Source organism: Cherax quadricarinatus, chromosome 32 (assembly GCF_038502225.1).
Source record: "Cherax quadricarinatus isolate ZL_2023a chromosome 32, ASM3850222v1, whole genome shotgun sequence".
NCBI classification, from domain to species: Eukaryota; Metazoa; Arthropoda; class Malacostraca; order Decapoda; family Parastacidae; genus Cherax; species Cherax quadricarinatus.
This window is the reverse complement of record NC_091323.1, coordinates 30,847,500-30,868,079: the sequence shown is the minus strand read 5'-3', so window position 1 is coordinate 30,868,079 and position 20,580 is coordinate 30,847,500. Positions and strand designations below refer to the sequence as shown.

At 40.8% G+C, this 20,580-nt stretch overlaps 1 protein-coding gene across 2 annotated transcripts in view; it reads left to right on the top strand.

Annotated features, from left to right (window-relative positions):
* Positions 1-1,845: 1,845 nt before the first annotated feature.
* The window catches only part of ATP7 (copper-transporting ATPase 1), a 121,936-nt gene continuing 103,201 nt past the window's right edge, over positions 1,846-20,580 (top strand). The window contains exons 1-2 of one of the 2 annotated variants that reach the window (XM_053778845.2): positions 1,846-2,030; positions 10,240-10,330. The gene's annotated coding sequence lies outside the window, so the exon portion shown is untranslated. The remainder of the gene's footprint in view (positions 2,031-10,239; positions 10,331-20,580) is intronic. The other variant, XM_053778844.2, reaches the window with a different exon arrangement.

The following is a 20,580-nucleotide window of genomic DNA, read 5'->3' as shown; positions in this document are numbered from 1 at the left end:
AACAATAGTAAATAAGAAAATCACATAAGGTGATTTATGCTTACTAGTAAAATTACAAAATGAGGTAGTTGAATATTTAATTACTAAGAGATTGTACAATGAAATTTGAACAATAATGGAGCAAAACATACACTACACTACGTAGGCTTTTAAGTTGGACATTGTTTAGTTATTCTCTGTAAGATTAGTATCCCTGAGAAATCGTAATAGATCATTCTCGTTCGTGATTGTGTACAGTTGACCTACATTTGTTTTCCTAACTAGAATTTTCCCATCCCGTGTGAAGCATTGGTGTATTGTGTCATTATTCTCTCGCTTAAGTTTTCTGACTCTATACAGGAGGTTCTGACGTTTTTTGGTAAGACACTCGTTTATGTATACCTCTTTCTTTACTTTAATAGATGCAATAATTAAGTCTTTTTTCCTGTCATGTGAGTGGAATCTAAGCATAACACTTTTTCTACCATGGGATCCTAGTAACCTGGCTTCTTTTATTTCAGACTCTGGTACAATAACACTAGTTTGGTCCTTTATGATCTGCAGAGTAATTTCTTTACTGTTTGTTTGGTTCATATCACTGGGAAAAAGTGGACTGTTAACTATTACTGCGTCCGATAGTTTATCTTGCTCAGTTTTATCTTCTTGGAGAGCAAAGTAGTCACTGAACTGGTTATCTAAGTTGTTCTTCCATTGTTTACTGCTTCTTCAACCTTTGTATTAAGAGATATTATTTGTTGGGTATGGCTATCTATGACTGTTTGGATGGTCTTGTCACAGTTAGTCATTCCAGGTGTTGATAACTTTTGTTCAAGACTGAGGATTTTGTTTTCGAGTTGTGTCATCCTGGTGTCTTGTTTTGTTAGCGTCTCTCGAAGATTCATATTTTCAATAACTAAGTTGGAGATGCATGACTTTAGGGTATCTGGATCGTTGGTCATACCTGAGAGACTACTTGGTAGGTTGAATCCGGGGAAGAGAGGGGAGGATGGGCTGGCGGCAGCCATGTTTGTTGTTATTGTTGTGGTGTGGCCTTGAGTTGTGGTGAGTGGGGTGGTTGCTGGGCCGGCGTCCTCCTGACTACACTTGTTGAATAGTTGATTTTTCGGTGTTTTCTTGCTGGCCTTGGTGCTGTTTCCTCTTAGATTGCGCCTCATAATACTACAGGAATTGTTGTTGTTAAGAAGAAGTTGTAGTATACAAAGCTTAGGGTTACGTTGTTCGGCTGGCAGCGGGGTGTTGCTTTCGGTTTGTGTGCAGTCTTCCTTTGATCTCTATTATTTTCGATTTGTAGGTTTCACTGTTGGTAATCTTTGGTCATTCTGGGTGCTACGTTGGGTAGTGCAGTTTTGCTTGTAACTAGGTCATCATAGGAGCATTGGTAGCTCTGGTAGTTGGAGAAAAGTACGGAGCTTGGAAGTCGCTGCTGCTGCTGCCGCTGCCGCTGCCGCTGTTGTGCCAGAAATGCACAGGATAACAAGGGGCTTTCTATATAGTAGTATGTCATTGATGTCAGCTATGGTCTGTATACCATGTGCATGTACTTGTAGTAAATAAAGATATTATTATTATTATTATTATTATTATTATTATTATTATATTATTATCTACGTAACTGTATTCATGTGCACCTGTACCTGAATAAACTTACTAATCGTCCAGCATCGGGCAATATATCCCAATGGAAATAAGTCACTCTGTTTGACTTTTTTGGGTTATCTTAGGTTCTCTACATATATGCTGCTATGTATGATAATCTATGTAACTGTATTTGTGTATACCTGAATAAACTTAGTAATTCATTCCATACACTGGGAAGCTGGGCTGGATACGACCTTAAGCCGTCACTGAACCTTACAAACCCAACAAAACGTAAACCAACAATTTTCTAATTGGAGCAATACATGGCACCAGAACTGGTTATATCTTATAAGTTGTTAAGAAAACGCTTCCTGTTACGTTCAAGTCATTGATAATGACATTGTCCTTTATCAGAATCAACAAGTGACTTTCCTAAGCATCGTTTATTTTTGGTATGTATGATTATTGTGTGTGATCTCACTTTAGAGAAATTTTAGATAGAACCAGAGCAGTTTATATACCTAAGCTGTTAATATATTTAGAAAGAAAATGTAAAAGTGGTGATATATCAATACAACCATTACATTATGTACTGTGGTTGTGGGGTTAGTCGTGATACATTTTCAGTACGTATATTCTTTTTCCAATAAGGACCCCTGTGGAAGTTAGTCACTTTATCTGACTTTTTGGGCAATCCTAGGTAATTTACACATGTTATAGAGAACAAGTCGCATGGGGATGAAAGATTTCCATCCTCATGTGGCATGTTCTGCACTGTTACGATCGCCTGTTCACGATTGTATTGTTTAGGTACTGGTACCTAAACAAACTTCTACTATACTTACAAGAGTCCCAGTGGACAAAACTAGACTTTACTGGGTCTTCATATTTAAATCTGTGTAAGTTATCAATAATGTGTTCCTGTAGCCTATGTCCTGATGCCAAATGACTTTGAAAAGGCAATAAATGACATGCCCATGCACTCTGGCCCCAGGTCCAGACTCATGAAACTTTGTGTTCATCAAGAATTGCAAGAAGCCCCTATCACATGCTTTTAACATCCTATGGAAAGGGAGCGTGGACACAGGGGTCGTCCCACAGCTGCTGAAAGCATCAGACATAGCCCCATTCCACAAAGGGGGCAATAAAGCAATAGCAAAGAACTACAGACCGATAGGGCTATTGTCCCATATCATAAAAATCTTTGAAAGGGTTCTAAGAAGCAAGGCTGTATATTATTTATTATTATAATCAAGGGGAAGCGCTAAACCCGGAGGATTATACAGCGCCGGGGGGGGGGATGTGGAAGGCATTCAGGCTTAATTCGGGGAACTGGAGCACAGATCCAATTCCCTAAATCAAGAGCCCCTCACCAACATCAAGGAACCTTCCTTGAGGGGCAAGGCTGTATAGCCCTTGTGGCTTAGCACTTCTTTTTGATTATAATAATAATCTAAGAAGCAAGATCACCATCCATCAGTTACACAACCCAGGGCAGCATGGGTTTAGAGCAGGTCGCTCCTGTCTGTCCCAGCTACTGGACCACTATGATAAGGTCCTGGATGCTCTAAAAGACAAACAAAATACAGATGTAATATACACAGACTTTGCAAAACCTTTGACAAGTGTGACCATAGTGTAATAGCACACAAAATTCATGATAAAGAAATAACAGGAAAAGTTGGTAGATGGATCTATATTTTCCTCTAACAAATAGAACACAAAGAGTAGTAGTAAACAGAATAAAGTCTGTGGCGGCTACAGTGAAAAGCTCTGTTCCACAAGGAACAATATTTACTCCCATCTTGTTCCTCATCCTCATATCTGACATAGACAGTAATAAAAGCCACAGTGCTGTGTCTTCCTTTGCAAATGACACCCGAATTTGCATGACAGTGTCCTCCATTGAAGACACCGCAAGACTCCAGGCAGACATCAACCAAATCTTTAAATGGGCTGCAGAAAACAATATGAAATTCAATGATGAGAAATTTCAGTTACTCCGATATGGAAAACGTGAGGAAATTAAAAGTATATCGGAGTATAAAAGAAATTCCAACCACACAATAGAGCGAAAAACTAATGTAAAAGACGTGGGAGTGATCATGTCGGAAGATCTCATCTTCAAAGACCATAATATTGTATCAGTCGCATATGCTAGAAAAATGACAGAATGGATAATGAGAACCTTCAAAACTAGGGATGCCAAGCCCATGATGACACTCTTCAGGTCGCTTGTTCTATTGAGGCTGGAATATTGCTGCACACTAACCACCTTTCAAGAGAGGTGAAATTGCTGACCTGGAAAATGTACAGAGAACCTTCACGGCATGCATAACAGAGATAAAACACCTCAATTACTGGGAGCACTTGAAATTCTTGAACCTGTACTCCCTGGAATGCAGGCAGAAGAGATACATGATCATATACACCTTGAAAATCTTAGAGGGATTAGTACCAAACTTGCACACCAAAATCACTGCCTATGAAAGCAAAAGACTTGGCAGACGATGCAACATCCCCCCAACGAAAAGCAGGGGTGCCATTAGCACGATAAGAGACAACACAGTAAGTGTCAGAGGCCCAAGACTGTTCAGCTGCCTCCCTGCATACGTAAGGGGAAATACCTATAGACGCCTGGCTGTCTTCAAGAAGGTGCTGGACAGGCACCTGAAGTCAGTACCTGACCAGCCTTGATCCACCATGAGGCCTGGTCACAGACTGGGCCACAGGAACATTGACCCCTGGAACCCTCTCCAGGTATACTTCAGGTATATCTGTGTACCCTTAGAATAATTGTGCCAATATGCATTGCTTGAAATGTAATTGCATAATTAGTGACTGTTTTGAGCCTTGATTTATATCAAATTATATCTCTAGTATTATTATAAGATAAAATACAATAACTTGCAATGTATAACAATTATAAGTTATTTGTATGGCTAATAAGAAATAAAAAAGTTTAATTTTAATTTATTTTTTAATATTAAAATCGTCAACAGAGTAAAGTCCGAGGAAGCTACGGTGAAAAGCTCTGTTCCACAAGGCACAGTACTCGCTCCCATCTTGTTCCTCATCCTCATATCCGACATAGACAAGGATGTCAGCCACAGCACCGTGTCTTCCTTTGCAGATGACACCCGAATCTGCATGACAGTGTCTTCCATTGCAGACACTGCAAGGCTCCAGGTGGACATCAACCAAATCTTTCAGTGGGCTGCAGAAAACAATATGAAGTTCAACGATGAGAAATTTCAATTACTCAGATATGGTAAACATGAGGAAATTAAATCTTCATCAGAGTACAAAACAAATTCTGGCCACAAAATAGAGCGAAACACCAACGTCAAAGACCTGGGAGTGATCATGTCAGAGGATCTCACCTTCAAGGACGATAACATTGTATCAATCGCATCTGCTAGAAAAATGACAGGATGGATAATGAGAACCTTCAAAACTAGGGAGGCCAAGCCCATGATGACACTCTTCAGGTCACTTGTTCTATCTAGGCTGGAATATTGCTGCACACTAACAGCACCTTTCAAGGCAGGTGAAATTGCCGACCTAGAAAATGTACAGAGAACTTTCACGGCGCGCATAACGGAGATAAAACACCTCAATTACTGGGAGCGCTTGAGGTTCCTAAACCTGTATTCCCTGGAATGCAGGAGGGAGAGATACATGATTATATACACCTGGAAAATCCTAGAGGGACTAGTACCGAACTTGCACACGAAAATCACTCACTACGAAAGCAAAAGACTTGGCAGACGATGCAACATCCCCCCAATGAAAAGCAGGGGTGTCACTAGCACGTTAAGAGACCATACAATAAGTGTCAGGGGCCCGAGACTGTTCAACTGCCTCCCAGCACACATAAGGGGGATTACCGACAGACCCCTGGCAGTCTTCAAGCTGGCACTGGACAAGCACCTAAAGTCAGTTCCTGATCAGCTGGGCTGTGGCTCGTACGTTGGTTTGCGTGCAGCCAGCAGCAACAGTCTGGTTGATCAGGCTCTGATCCACCAGGAGGCCTGGTCACAGACCGGGCCACGGGGGCGTTGACCCCCGGAACTCTCTCCATGTAAACTCCAGGTAAACTAGGCACTCCTAAAGAATACCTAATTTATAAAGCTGCAGAAAGGAAGAAAATATTTTATTTTTTATTTTTAATCCAATTCTGTATGACATATTTGGCACTCTTTTAATATACACAAACAGCTACTTTGTCTTGTAATTTAAAGTTTCACATTTTTAATACAATCTTTAGTATACAGGGTTAATATTAACAGAATTCCCTGGTCCCAATTCAGAACTATTTCTTGATCGAAATAGTGTGAAATTGATATGGCTGTGCAGGAAACTCTCCTGCATATCTGTTATAAAAATTGGTATTTATCAACATATTAGTCATAATAATGCGCTAATATGACATATCCTGCTGGCATTTGGTCACAGGTTGTATCTTCATTACCAACTATGCATACTAATTCTGCCTCACTATCTTTTATCATTTAACATAACCCAGCCTAACCTAACTTAACCTAACCTAGACCTAACCTAACCTACCTAAACTAACCTAATCTAACCTAGAAGTGTAGGAAGTGACAGAGGCAGTGATGAAAGAGAGTGGGTAGTAGCACAAGGGTCAGTGTTGTTTGTGGTGAAGCAGTGACCAGTTCCTAGCCACCCTATGTTGTGAAATTGCTGTATACATTGCATTATTATTATGATTATGGCTGATATGTCTGTAATAACAATTTCCATAACAGATAATTGTGTTTCCTGCAGAACTACATTAGTTATGCATGATTTTGGTCAAGAAATAATGCTGAATCACGACCAGAAATTTTCTTAATATTGACTATATATGGTATGTATTACGTACTATTTGCTGAATATAACATTGTATCGATCGCATCTGCTAGAAAAATGACAGGATGGATAATGAGAACCTTCAAAATTTAGGGATGCCAAGCCCATGATGACACTCTTCAGGTCACTTGTTCTATCTAGGCTGGAATATTGCTGCACACTAACAGCACCTTTCAAGGCAGGTGAAATTGCTGACCTAGAAAATGTATAGAGAACCTTCACGGCGCGCATAACGGAGATAAAACACCTCAATTACTGGGAGCACTTGAGGTTCCTGAACCTGTATTCCCTGGAACGCAGGCGGGAGAGATACATGATTATATACACCTGGAAAATCCTAGAGGGACTAGTACCGAACTTGCACACGAAAATCACTCACTACAAAAGCAAAAGACTTGGCAGACGATGCAACATCCCCCCAATGAAAAGCAGGGGTGTCACTAGCACGTTAAGAGACCATACAATAAGTGTCAGGGGCCCGAGACTGTTCAACTGCCTCCCAGCATACATAAGGGGGATTACCAACAGACCCCTGGCAGTCTTCAAGCTGGCACTGGACAAGCACCTAAAGTCAGTTCCTGATCAGCCGGGCTGTGGCTCGTACGTTGGTTTGCGTGCAGCCAGCAGTAACAGCCTGGTTGATCAGGCTCTGATCCACCAGGAGGCCTGGTCACAGACCGGGCCGCGGGGGCGTTGACCCCTGGAACTCTCTCCAGGTAAACTCCAGGTAAACATATGTGTCATATAGATACAAACACTGGGGACCACACTGATAATAATCACATTATTTGACGTTGATATTCAGTGAGGACAAATTTCAGTTATTACGTCATGGAAATATTGAGGAAATAACAAAAAGTACAAGGCAAACTGTGACTGCTAAATAGAGCATAAGTCTAATGTGAGAGACTTGGGAGTGATAATATCAGTAGATGTAGATGGAAAAAAAGGGGGATGATGCTTTGGGGAATGGTGTTGATACTTTACCAGTAATAAGTTATGGTGGTACTGATGCTAGAACAGGTGCTGTAGATAGTGGGTGGGGTCAGGAAAAACTGAACCAGTAGGGAACCCAGCCACAAAAAATCATGGCAGACAGAAATCAAATCTGTGTAAATTCTATGCCTTGGGTATCTGTAGGCATGGAATATCAGCCACCCTCTGTTGTGAAATTGCTGTATACATTGCATTATTATTATGATTATGGCTGATATGTCTGTAATAACAATTTCCATAACAGATAATTGTGTTTCCTGCAGAACTACATTAGTTATGCATGATTTCAGTCAAGAAATAATGCTGAATCACGACCAGAAATTTTCTTAATATTGACTATATATGGTATGTATTACGTACTATTTGCTGAATATAACATTGTATCGATCGCATCTGCTAGAAAAATGACAGGATGGATAATGAGAACCTTCAAAACGAGGGATGCCAAGCCCATGATGACACTCTTCAGGTCACTTGTTCTATCTAGGCTGGAATATTGCTGCACACTAACAGCACCTTTCAAGGCAGGTGAAATTGCTGACCTAGAAAATGTACAGAGAACCTTCACGGCACGCATAACGGAGATAAAACACCTCAATTACTGGGAGCACTTGAGGTTCCTGAACCTGTATTCCCTGGAACGCAGGCGGGAGAGATACATGATTATATACACCTGGAAAATCCTAGAGGGACTAGTACCGAACTTGCACACGAAAATCACTCACTACGAAAGCAAAAGACTTGGCAGACGATGCAACATCCCCCCAATGAAAAGCAGGGGTGTCACTAGCACGTTAAGAGACCATACAATAAGTGTCAGGGGCCCGAGACTGTTCAACTGCCTCCCAGCATACATAAGGGGGATTACCAACAGACCCCTGGCAGTCTTCAAGCTGGCACTGGACAAGCACCTAAAGTCGGTTCCTGATCAGCCGGGCTGTGGCTCGTACGTTGGTTTGCGTGCAGCCAGCAGTAACAGCCTGGTTGATCAGGCTCTGATCCACCAGGAGGCCTGGTCACAGACCGGGCCGCGGGGGCGTTGACCCCTGGAACTCTCTCCAGGTAAACTCCAGGTAAACATATGTGTCATATAGATACAAACACTGGGGACCACACTGATAATAATCACATTATTTGACGTTGATATTCAGTGAGGACAAATTTCAGTTATTACGTCATGGAAATATTGAGGATGATGCTTTGGGGAATGGTGTTGATACTTTACCAGTAATAAGTTATGGTGGTACTGATGCTAGAACAGGTGCTGTAGATAGTGGGTGGGGTCAGGAAAAACTGAACCAGTAGGGAACCCAGCCACAAAAAATCATGGCAGACAGAAATCAAATCTGTGTAAATTCTATGCCTTGGGTATCTGTAGGCATGGAATATCTGGAAAAACAGGTGGGACGTGTAATTTTGACCATGTAAAAAAATGCCGTGACCTCATGACCAAAGGAGTACATATGCAATGCTTCTTGTAAACTATTTCACCCCAAAATGTGATATTCTTCAGTCAATGAAAGACAATGTTACAATACTTACTGTCAGGCACACCATTTAAAGGGGACAAGAAGGTACAGATCACACAGACCTTGGGAAGCATACCAGGGAAGTTACAACCACTTCAGAGAGAGATTTTTTTAGTGGCAGGAAATGACAGAAATACTACACCTCCTAGATCACTACTGGAGTGGAGGCACAGTCAGTGGCACCCATTCCAGACCAACAGATATTAGTGCCAGCAAATAAAGCTCCCCTACATACCATCAATGTGACAACATTTGTATTTGCCAATACAGTGGAACCTCTACTTATGAGTGCACCCATGTGCGAGTTTTTCCAGATACGAGCAGTTGCTCAGTCGATTTTTTGCTTCCAGACGCGAGCGAAATTTCCGGATGTGAGCGGGTCTCTAGGGAGGTTCCTTGACACTGGTGATGGGCTCTTGCTCTTGATCTAGGGAATTGCATTTCATTTGTTTGTTGGACTATCTTATTGAAACTTGGGCAATGTACGATGGAAAGATGCTTCTTAATGTACACCAAAATTTAAAGAAATTGGACTATAAATAATGGAATTCACTTCTCAGCCATTTGTCTCCCCTTAGTGGTATATTTTCGTATGGTTTTTATGGTTGCATTCTCATTTTTTTGGTCTCATTTGATAGAATGAAAGATATACTAGAGAAATTGATATGATTTTGATTGATTTCATGACAAAAAGTACCTTGAAATTGAGCTCAAAATAGCAGAAATGTTCAATTTTTGCTGACATTCAAGAGTAAACAATACCTGTCCGAGTGGCCATTCCAAATATACAGTCATGAATGTGTTGACATTATTTATACAATTATTACAATAATGCAGTAGTCTGCATAGCAGTAAATCTTCTATTTTAAATAGTACTATAATAATACTACATATAAGCGAGTTTGAGAACACCACGAGATGGCATTACGTGTATGAAAACAACACTCAGTTGGCGGTGGAGATAATTCTCGTGATTTACTTACGTTTCATGCAGTTATTTTACAGAATTTCTTGTTCTAACCATGGGTCCTAAGAAAGCAAGTGCAAAGGACAGTGCTTAGAAGAAAAAAAGCCAAAAATCAGTGAATAGTGAAGTGACATAAGTTACAAAGTGTAGCATTAAGAGTGTAGCATTAAGAGTGTAGCATTAAGAGTGTAGCATTAAGAGTGTAGCATTAAGAGTGTACCATTAAGAGTGTACCATTAAGAGTGTAGCAATTAAGCGATAGAAAAACGACAGAATAAAATGAACTCATGACAGCATATGCAGCTGTGCCCAGCATCTCTTCTCCCTCATCACCCTTCGCCAGCATCCCTTCTCCACCATCAACCGCCAACATTTCTTCTCCAAGGTAAATTATTATTATTATTGTTTTCCTTATGAAATTACGTAATCTAATGCAGTTTGCCTTACAAACACACTGTTTTCTGTTATAATAAAAGCATGGGAAGGTATGTAGTCAGCAGGAATGGCCACTGTGGTGGCCCTATACACCCCAACAACAATGGCCACCACCTCCACTACCACTACTCACATATGTAATGACATATTTCATTCATTCTAGTGTATATATCATGCTTCTATGTTATTAATATTGTTTATTATGTAATATTAGATGAATTGTGATAGATAAATAAGCTGTAGAATTGATATTAGGGAAATATTGAAGCATTTTGCCATGCCTGGAATGCCACTGGAATGAATTAATTCCATTTCAGTTAATTTAAATGAGGAAAATTGACTCTACGAACGAGCAAATCCAGATGCGAGCAAGGTCATGGAACGGATTAAACTCGTAAGCAGAGGTTCCACTGTATACAGGGTTTAAAGCCATCAACAGACAATACAAATGCATTTCATCAGTGGATTGTTTATGGAGTCGGATGTAATGTTTGCAGCTTTCACAGAGACCCACATAAAGGATCACTTTGTCAACAAAATATGGATCCCAGGGTATAACTTATTTAGATGTGACAGAAAGAACAGGCAATAAGGGGGAAGGGGTTGGCCAGTATGTCACAGAATCACTCATTTGCTTGCAATTACTGAACACCACAAATCATGTAGTTGAAGTTTTGGCAGTACAGATTGAAAACCAAAACCTTGTCATTGACTCCTGTCTAGAAAATCTCCCAACCCCAGCCCCAAATATCTTGTTGCTGGGTGATTTCAACTTAAGACACCCAAAATGGAGGAATGTGGCAAATAATGCTTTAGCAGAGATAACCCCAGAGATAACACGAGCTATTAAATCTCTGCAACAAATTCACCTTAAGCCAGCAAACAGTGGATCCAACAAGACTGGAAAATACACTTGACCTTTTCTTCACTAATAATGATGATCTGGTACAAAATATAACAATATCAAAGACAATACACTCAGATGACAACATAACAGAAGTAAACATTTATACGCAGGACTCCTGACCAGCAAAATGAGATCAGTTATGAAGATGATTTCACCAAATTCAACTTCAGCAACAGAAACATATAGTGGTATCAAGTTAATCATGTCCTAAATGAAACAGACTGAGAAGATATCCTAAACAACACAGATCTGAAACTTTGCCTAGAAAGAATTAACTCTGTGGCACTTGAGGTATGCTCAAGGCACCTTCCCCTAAGCAAAAAGAAGAGAAGTACACTAGAGGTGCTCCTGCTACAGGCAAAGACAAAGAATCATAGAGCTGCTGAAAGGGGCCAGTATATCTGAAATACAGGAGGAGGCACTGGCCAGAGAAGTATGAAATATCAAACTTAAGCTTAAGGAATCATGCAGGAGCTAAGAAATTCAGGAAGAACTTAAAGCCATAAATGATATTGAAAAATCCCCCAAATATTTCTTTTCCTATGCCAAATCTAGGGCAAAAATCACATTCAGTATTGGGTCCCTGCTTAAACGAGATGGGACTTACACAGATGACAGCAAAGAAATGAATGAGATACCCCATCATGACTCGACATTTAGTTAGCTGTTAATTAGACTAAGGATCGACAATTTAAATGATATTTTTTATGGCTGAGACTCAAAATTTGGTTATTTCAAGAATTTCTGATATAATTGTAAACCAGAGGACTTCGAAAAAACAATAAATGACATGCCCATGCACTCTGCCCCAGGCTTGACTCGTGGAACACCATGTTCATCAAGAACTACAAGAAACCCCTTTCACGTGCCTTAGGTATTCTATGGAGAGGGAGCACAGACCTGGGTCATCCCACAGTCACTAAAAACAACGCATATAGCCCCCACTCTATAATGGTGGCAGTGAAGCATTGCAAAGAATTACAGACTGATAGCAGTAACGTCCCACATAAAATTCTTGGAAGGGGTTCTGAAAAGGAAGATCGCCAACCACTTAGACACACCCATCAATTGCACAATCCAGGGCAGCATGGGTTTAGAGCAGGTTGTTCCTGCCTCTCACAACTATTGTATCACTATGACATTATCTTGGATGCACTGAAGGACAAGCAAAATGCAGATGTATACACAGACTTTGTGAAAGCCTTCAACAAGTGCAATCATGCTGTAATAGCAGACTAAATGTGTGACTCAGGAATAACAAGAAAAGTTAGTAGATGGATCTATAACTTCCTAACAAATAGAACACAAATACTGTAGTAATAGTAAACAGTCAGAGGTGGCTACAACTCAAAGCTCTGTTCCACAAGGTACAGTACTCGCTCCCATCCTTATCCAAATCCTCATATCTGACAGATAGAGATGTAAGCCACAGTGTGTCATCCATCGAGGACACTGCAGATCTCCAAGCCAATAATGATTTTCTTCAAATCACTTGTTCTCTCTAGGCTGGAATATTGCTGTATACTAATGTATAGTCCTAAATCTCCACACAGAAATCACTCCCTACGAAAGCAAAAGACTCGGCAGCCAGTGGTACATCCCCTCAATAAAAAGCAGGTGCGCCATGAGTACGCTAAGAGACAACACAATAAATGTCAAGGGCCCAAAACTGTTCAACTGTGTCCCAGCATACATAAGAGGGATTACCAATAGACCCCTGGCTGTCTTCAAGAGGGAGCAGGACAGATACCTAAAGTCAGTACCTGACTAGCCAGGCTGTGGTTCATACTTCGGTTTGCATGCGGCCAGTAGTAACAGCCTGGACGATCAGGCCCTGATCCACTGCGAGGCCTAGTCATGAACTGGACTGCGGGGACGTTGACCCTCAGAGCACCCTCCAGGTATACTCCATATGTCACATTCAAGGAGCACAACAATGTTATTGCAACTGCAAGAAAAATGATTGGTTGGATAACTAGAACGTTCAAAACAAGAGATGCCAAACCACTCTTCAGGTCACTTGTTCTCTCAGTGCTAGAATGTTGCTCAATACTAACTGCCCCCTTCAAGGCAGGCAAAATCAAAGAACTGGAAAACGTATAGAGAACCTTCACAGCTTGCATAAACTCAGTCAAGAACCTAAATTTCGAAGTCTTTGAAGTTGTACTCCTTAGGACATTCTGTAAGAAAGATACATAATGAGTTGAACCTGAAACATTCTAGAATTTATCTCAGACATGCACATCGAAATAACTGCATATGAACATAAGAGGCTTGGCAGGCGATGCAAAATTCCTCAAGTGAAAGGTAGGGAAGCAGTGAGTACGCTGAGAGAAATCAGTAAGTGTAGAGAGACCACGACTCAACACCCTTCATGCTTGAAAGATTACCAACAAACCTCTAGCTGTCTTCAAGAGAAAACTCGACAAGTGCCTGAAATCAGTTCCTGGTCAACCGGGCTGTAGTGCCTATGTCGGGCAGAGGACAGTAGGAACTAACAGCTAGATTAGTCGGGGCAGCAACCAGGAGACGTAGTCTGGGACTGGGACACGGGGGCGGTGACCTCCAGAAGGGACTCGAGGTACTCTCCAGACAACCATGTAACAGGTTTTCTCCTGACATTTTTTTTTTATTCTTTGGATGCTATATCCAAAGTGGTTAAATATAATTACCAGCAGTGTCTATTCATTGCCAGAAGGAAGACTTCTCAGGACGTTTACATACTATATTTTTTCACTATTCAAATTTGTTAGCTATATATTTTCAGAAGGCTTCTTTCATTTTGCTTGAAATGTAAATCACATATGTTCATGTTGCAATGCTTCCTGTTTAATATTTTTTTGTGTGTGGGGACTGAACTCTGGATATGGACTCTTCTGCTGCCTAACTATTTTTAAAAGGAGTTGAGCTCCAGCTTTTGAACTGCTACTTATCTTATGAGCCTGTTATTAAGCTGTTTCTTGATGAGGGTGAACTTCAGGCCCTGGGCTTCGTACTCATTGAGGATGGGGGGTTCTTCAACCTCATTGCCTCCCATTTCGCCAGGCACTACTGTTATACCGCTACGAGTTTTGCGCTCTCCATATATACAGTACGTGGCAGCAGTCATAATAATTACTGAATATAGGACACCACAAACATAGCTATGCTACTGTTGCTACAAATAAGTCATTTTAGTTACACAACTTAGTATCAATCAGACCTAGAAGCTGGAGATTAACCCCATCAAAAATCAGTTAGGCTAATAACAGACCCACAAGATGAGTAGCAAGTCCAAAAGGTTAGAGCCTAGCGAATGTAAACACAGCTAAGTAGGTAAATGCCAGACCCAGGAGTTGAATTTCAACCCCATCCAATGTGAAAAGCTGGCACTCAATCCATTTAAACAGACCTAGGCTAGAGTTCAACCCCTTTAATCGTAGCTAGGCATATACCAGACTCAGAAGCTAGAACACAACTAATTTTAACACATTGGACAGATTAGTACCAAGTCCGTGAGCTGGAGCTTATCCCCTTTCAAGGGGTGTGACCTCCATTGAGTGCTTCTTACATATGTTAGATGGAGTTATGTGACAGCTTCTGTGTTATTTATCAAAACTTAATATATACAGTACTCGGTGGTGAAATTGTATTCATCATGAAAACTAGGAAAATTTCCGCCGATGACGCATCACATGTGCGGAACTTTGTTCACTGACCAAGGTCTTCCGCTGCCATGGCCATCCACACCTTAAGAATTATTTTCTTATAGATATAATCATAGTCTTTCCATCTCCTTTAAGAAAGAGGATCACACATTAGTCTTAGGATACATACAGCTAATCTGTTTTGTCTATGTAAGTTATTTTGTGCCATTAAGCTTGAACTACAGTGAATAGGAGTTCAAATATCAACTTCAAAATTATCCAGATGTACTCCTGTTAACCATTTTGGGGCCTAGTTCCTAGGCCTTTTGTCTATCCATATGTTCTTGCGCTACCATCCACAGGATGGATATGAGGTGCATAATAAACTATGTAAAGTAAAAGGACACAAGTGCAACTAATGTGACATTTATTGTGGCAACGTTTCGCTCTCCAGGAGATTTATCAAGCCATTACAAACAATACATGGACACAGAGGGTATATAAAGGCTCAGAGTGAGGTGTAATACTAGTGAGGTACCATTTCGATGTTCACTAGTGGTAGTGGTAGTAGTAGTAGTAGTAGTAGTAGTAGTAGTAGTAGTGACAAAAGTAATACAATATGGTAGAGCAATTAATTCGTACATGAGTAAAAGGATATAAAAGCTATTACTTGGGTAACATAAAAATAGGTTGGACAAATATAGACTGGAATGAAGCAGCTTGTTTCAGTGTTCACTCTCTGTGCTTTGTGTAGTATAACAGGAGAGACTATGTGATGGCAGGGTTTACTGTTTTCGGGAGGATTCTTGCTAAGACTTCGGAGATGGTGAAGCTGCCGTTGTTTTGTTTAATTGTATTCGAAACAGCGATCAGTGCTGATTCGAGGCACTTGCGTCTGCGGAAATTAGTTTCTTTGATCACTAATTGGGCGTCTCTGAATTTCATGAGATGATTGGTGGAATTTCGGTGTTGTACACAGGCGTTGTTCAAGTAATCGTTCCTACATGCGTAAATGTGTACATTGAGGCGGGTGTCGAGTTTTCTGGCTGTTTCACCTACGTAAATCTTGTCACAGCCTCCACAGGGTATAGTGTAAACTCCTGCATTGACTGGTTCGTGGTGCTTGGATTTTGTCCTGGTTATATCTTTATTGAAGTGCTAGAAGCGATGGCGACTCTGGTGTTAGCTTGTGAAAGTACTTTTGAGACGTTCAGTGCAACCTGGCTGTTGGGAAGAATTATAACTTTGCTGGGAGTGGTGTTGATGCGTGGAGAATTTATGATCTGAAGAGCTCTTTTCTTGCAGTCTTTGATGAAAAAAGAAGGAAAATGTAACTCAGTGAATGTTTGGTGAATGTATGTACACTCCTCGTTGTGCAGGAGTTGTGCAGGAGTAGACTTAGGGATCACCTTCTCTGCCAGGCAATCTTGTAGGAAATTGTGTCTGTTGCGATAGCTGTGAGCACGAAGAAAGGTGTCCAGATAACGTCTGCATGAAATGTCCATTATGTTGCGGTGTCCGACAGATTGTAATAAAGTTGGTAGAATTACCGACAATATGTAAAGTAAAAGGACACAAGTGCAACTAATGTGACATTTATTGTGGCAACGTTTCGCTCTCCAGGAGCTTTATCAAGCCATTACAAACAATACATGGACACAGAGCCTTTATACTGCATTTGTGTTTATATTTCGAACTTCCAGAAGGGTTATATACAGGGCCTTCTCACTGCAGCTTTATGTGAACCTTCTTCTAATCTTCCTAGACGATACATCACTGCCCTTAAGAACCTCGCCAACGACCCCAACATTATCGTCACCACCGCCGACAAAGGAGGTGGAGTCGTCATCCTCAACACCAGTGACTACAACACTAAAATGATGGACCTTTTGAATGATCAATCTACATACGAACCCATCAGCACTCAACAGTGGGAGACGCTCACCAAAGATTTTCTATACAAAACCAGACAAATACTCAAACGCACTAGAGAAGGGAAGAAACTTCTGTACTTTTTACCAAGCAACCCTAAACCAGCACACATGTATGGTTTACCCAAGACCCATAAACACAATATTCCACTCAGACCAATCACGTCAGGAATAGGCAGTGCTCCACACAAACTAGCCGGAGTTCTTGCCAAACATCTTTCCTGCCTTCTGGGGACCATCAGCCCCGCTCATCTTTAACACTCAGGTGACCTCCTCAACCGCATCCGTAACCTCTCCATCCGTAACAAGAAACTAAGCAGTTTGGATGTGACTTCCCTCTTCACGTAAAGTCAAAGTACCTACCAGGAGATTTTGAGAAAAAAGCCATCGAGGTTCTAGGACGTAAAGTCAATCAGGACCTTAATCTTCCTCTACCTCCAGGAGATTTTGTTGACTTAATTGAACTCTGTGTTAATTTCAACTGTTTTTCTTTCAATAACAAGCTCTACAAACAAACCTACGGCATGGGAATGGGGTCCCCCATAAGTGCCGTCCTAGCCAACTTATACATGGAACACCTAGAGTCCGAACACTTCGCCAACATCATCCCTTCAAGCGTCACTTGGTTACGTTACGTGGACGATGTCCTCGTAATAACTCCAAAACGTTTTGATGTACGGGATCTTCAGGCAAGGCTCAACGCAGTTGAACCGGCGATCCAGTTTACACTAGAAGAAGAGTCCAATGACAAGCTACCTTTCCTCGACGTCCTCATTCACAAAGTAGACAACAACCTAAGATTTCAAGTTTATCGGAAACCCACCAATAAAAATGATCTCACACACTTCTATTCCAGTCAAGATACCAAAACCAAAAGAGGCATCATCGTCGGGTTTTTCCTAAGAGCATACCGAATTTGTAGTCCTGAGTTTCTTGACGAGGAGTGTACATACATTCACCAAACATTCACTGAGTTACATTTTCCTTCTTTTTTCATCAAAGACTGCAAGAAAAGAGCTCTTCAGATCATAAATTCTCCACGCATCAACACCACTCCCAGCAAAGTTATAATTCTTCCCAACAGCCAGGTTGCACTGAATGTCTCAAAAGTACTTTCACAAACTAACACCAGAGTCGCCATCGCTTCTAGCACTTCAATAAAGAATATAACCAGGACAAAATCCAAGCACCACGAACCAGTCAATGCAGTCAGCACACTATTTACATCCCCTTTATTTATTCCTGTCTTCCACTTATACGTTGTGTACGAATGGTATATAATACCGACAAGATGAGAGTAGGACACATGTGCAACATCTGGGTATCTTTATTGTAGACGTTTCGCCATCCAGTGGCTTTATCAATACAAATTCCAGGACATAACTTGAAGACAGTAGAACTATGTACAGAAGATGAGGTAATCAGTCCCTCAACCTAGGAGTAGGTGCGAACAGCACCATAGTCGTGGAGATTCTGAAGCAGAAGAAAGAATCCTGGCGCTTATATAGTAACGTCAGGTGAAGCAGACGAGGGCAAATTCACTGGTGGGCGGGATTCCCCAGTGGAAGTAGGTCCTTCCCAAAGAGATGGGTTAGTAGTAGTAGTAGTTGTCGTAGTTGTGAAGGTTATGTACATGTCCTCAGAATTAAGATTCCATGATGTTGCAGTGTCTGACAAGTTGTGTACGAATGGTATATAATACCGACAAGATGAGAGTAAGACACATGTGCAACATCTGGGTATCTTTATTGTAGACGTTTCGCCATCCAGTGGCTTTATCAATACAAATTCCAGGACATAACTTGAAGACAGTAGAACTATGTACAGAAGATGAGGTAATCAGTCCCTCAACCTAGGAGTAGGTGCGAACAGCACCATAGTCGTGGTGCTGTTCGCACCTACTCCTAGGTTGAGGGACTGATTACCTCATCTTCTGTACATAGTTCTACTGTCTTCAAGTTATGTCCTGGAATTTGTATTGATAAAGCCACTGGATGGCGAAACGTCTACAATAAAGATACCCAGATGTTGCACATGTGTCTTACTCTCATCTTGTCGGTATTATATACCATTCGTACACAACTTGTCAGACACTGCAACATCATGGAATCTTAATTCTGAGGACATGTACATAACCTTCACAACTACGACAACTACTACTACTACTAACCCATCTCTTTGGGAAGGACCTACTTCCACTGGGGAATCCCGCCCACCAGTGAATTTGCCCTCGTCTGCTTCACCTGACGTTACTATATAAGCGCCAGGATTCTTTCTTCTGCTTCAGAATCTCCACGACTATGGTGCTGTTCGCACCTACTCCTAGGTTGAGGGACTGATTACCTCATCTTCTGTACATAGTTCTACTGTCTTCAAGTTATGTCCTGGAATTTGTATTGATAAAGCCACTGGATGGCGAAACGTCTACAATAAAGATACCCAGATGTTGCACATGTGTCTTACCTTCCACTTATACACTATACCCTGTGGAGGCTGTGACAAGATTTACGTAGGTGAAACAGCCAGAAACCTTGACACCCGCCTCAATGAACACATTTACGCATGCAGGAACGATAACTTGAACAACGCCTGTGTACAACACCGAAATTCCACCAATCATGTCATGAAATTCAGAGACGCCCAATTAGTGATCAAAGAAACTAATTTCTGCAGACGCAAGTGCCTCGAATCAGCACTGATCGCTGTTTCGAATACAATTAAACAAAACAACGGCAGCTTCACCATTTCCGAAGTCTTAGCAAGAATCCTCCTGAAAACAGTAAACCCTGCCATCACATAGTCTCTCCTGTTATACTACACAAAGCACAGAGAGTGAACACTGAAACAAGCTGCCTCATTCCAGTCTATATTTGTCCAACCTATTTTGATGTTACCCAAGTAATAGCTTTTATATCCTTTTACTCATGTACGAATTAATTGCTCTACCATATTGTATTACTTTTGTCACTACTACTACTACTACTACTATACTACTACTACTACTACTACTACTACTACTACTACTACTACTACTACTACTACTACTACTACTACTACTACTACTACTACTACTACTACTACTACTACCACCACCACCACCACCACTAGTGAACATCGAAATGGTACCTCACTAGTATTACACCTCACTCTGAGCCTTTATATACCCTCTGTGTCCATGTATTGTTTGTAATGGCTGATAAAACTCCTGGAGAGCGAAACGTTGCCACAATAAATGTCACATTAGTTGCACTTGTGTCCTTTTACTTTACATATTGTCGGTAATTCTACCAACTTTATCATAATAAACTAGCCATTTTGGTGCAAACTAAATCTAAAACTCTTCAAAATTGAAACATGATTAATTATTTTTTTTGGCACAGTTACACACAAGTACAGTTATCATAAGTAAATTACCTAGGATAATCCAAAAAAGTCAAAGAGGCTTATTTCCATTGGGGTCCTTGTATTTCCATTGATTGCCTTAATATATTTTCTGGAGTCACCGCCCCCGCGGTGACTTCAGAAAATATATTCAGGCTTGTGGTCATTTATTCATTTATTTATTTATTTATTTGAACATGATACAGAGAAGTACAAAAGAATACAGTTAAGTGCAGCATGTAGATTATCAACAATTACTACAAATAAGTTTCCTTTGCTACAGTTACTACTAATTAATTTCTGGAGCGAACTTTTCACTAACTGGCTAAAGTCTTCCTCTTATGGAAGTGTGACG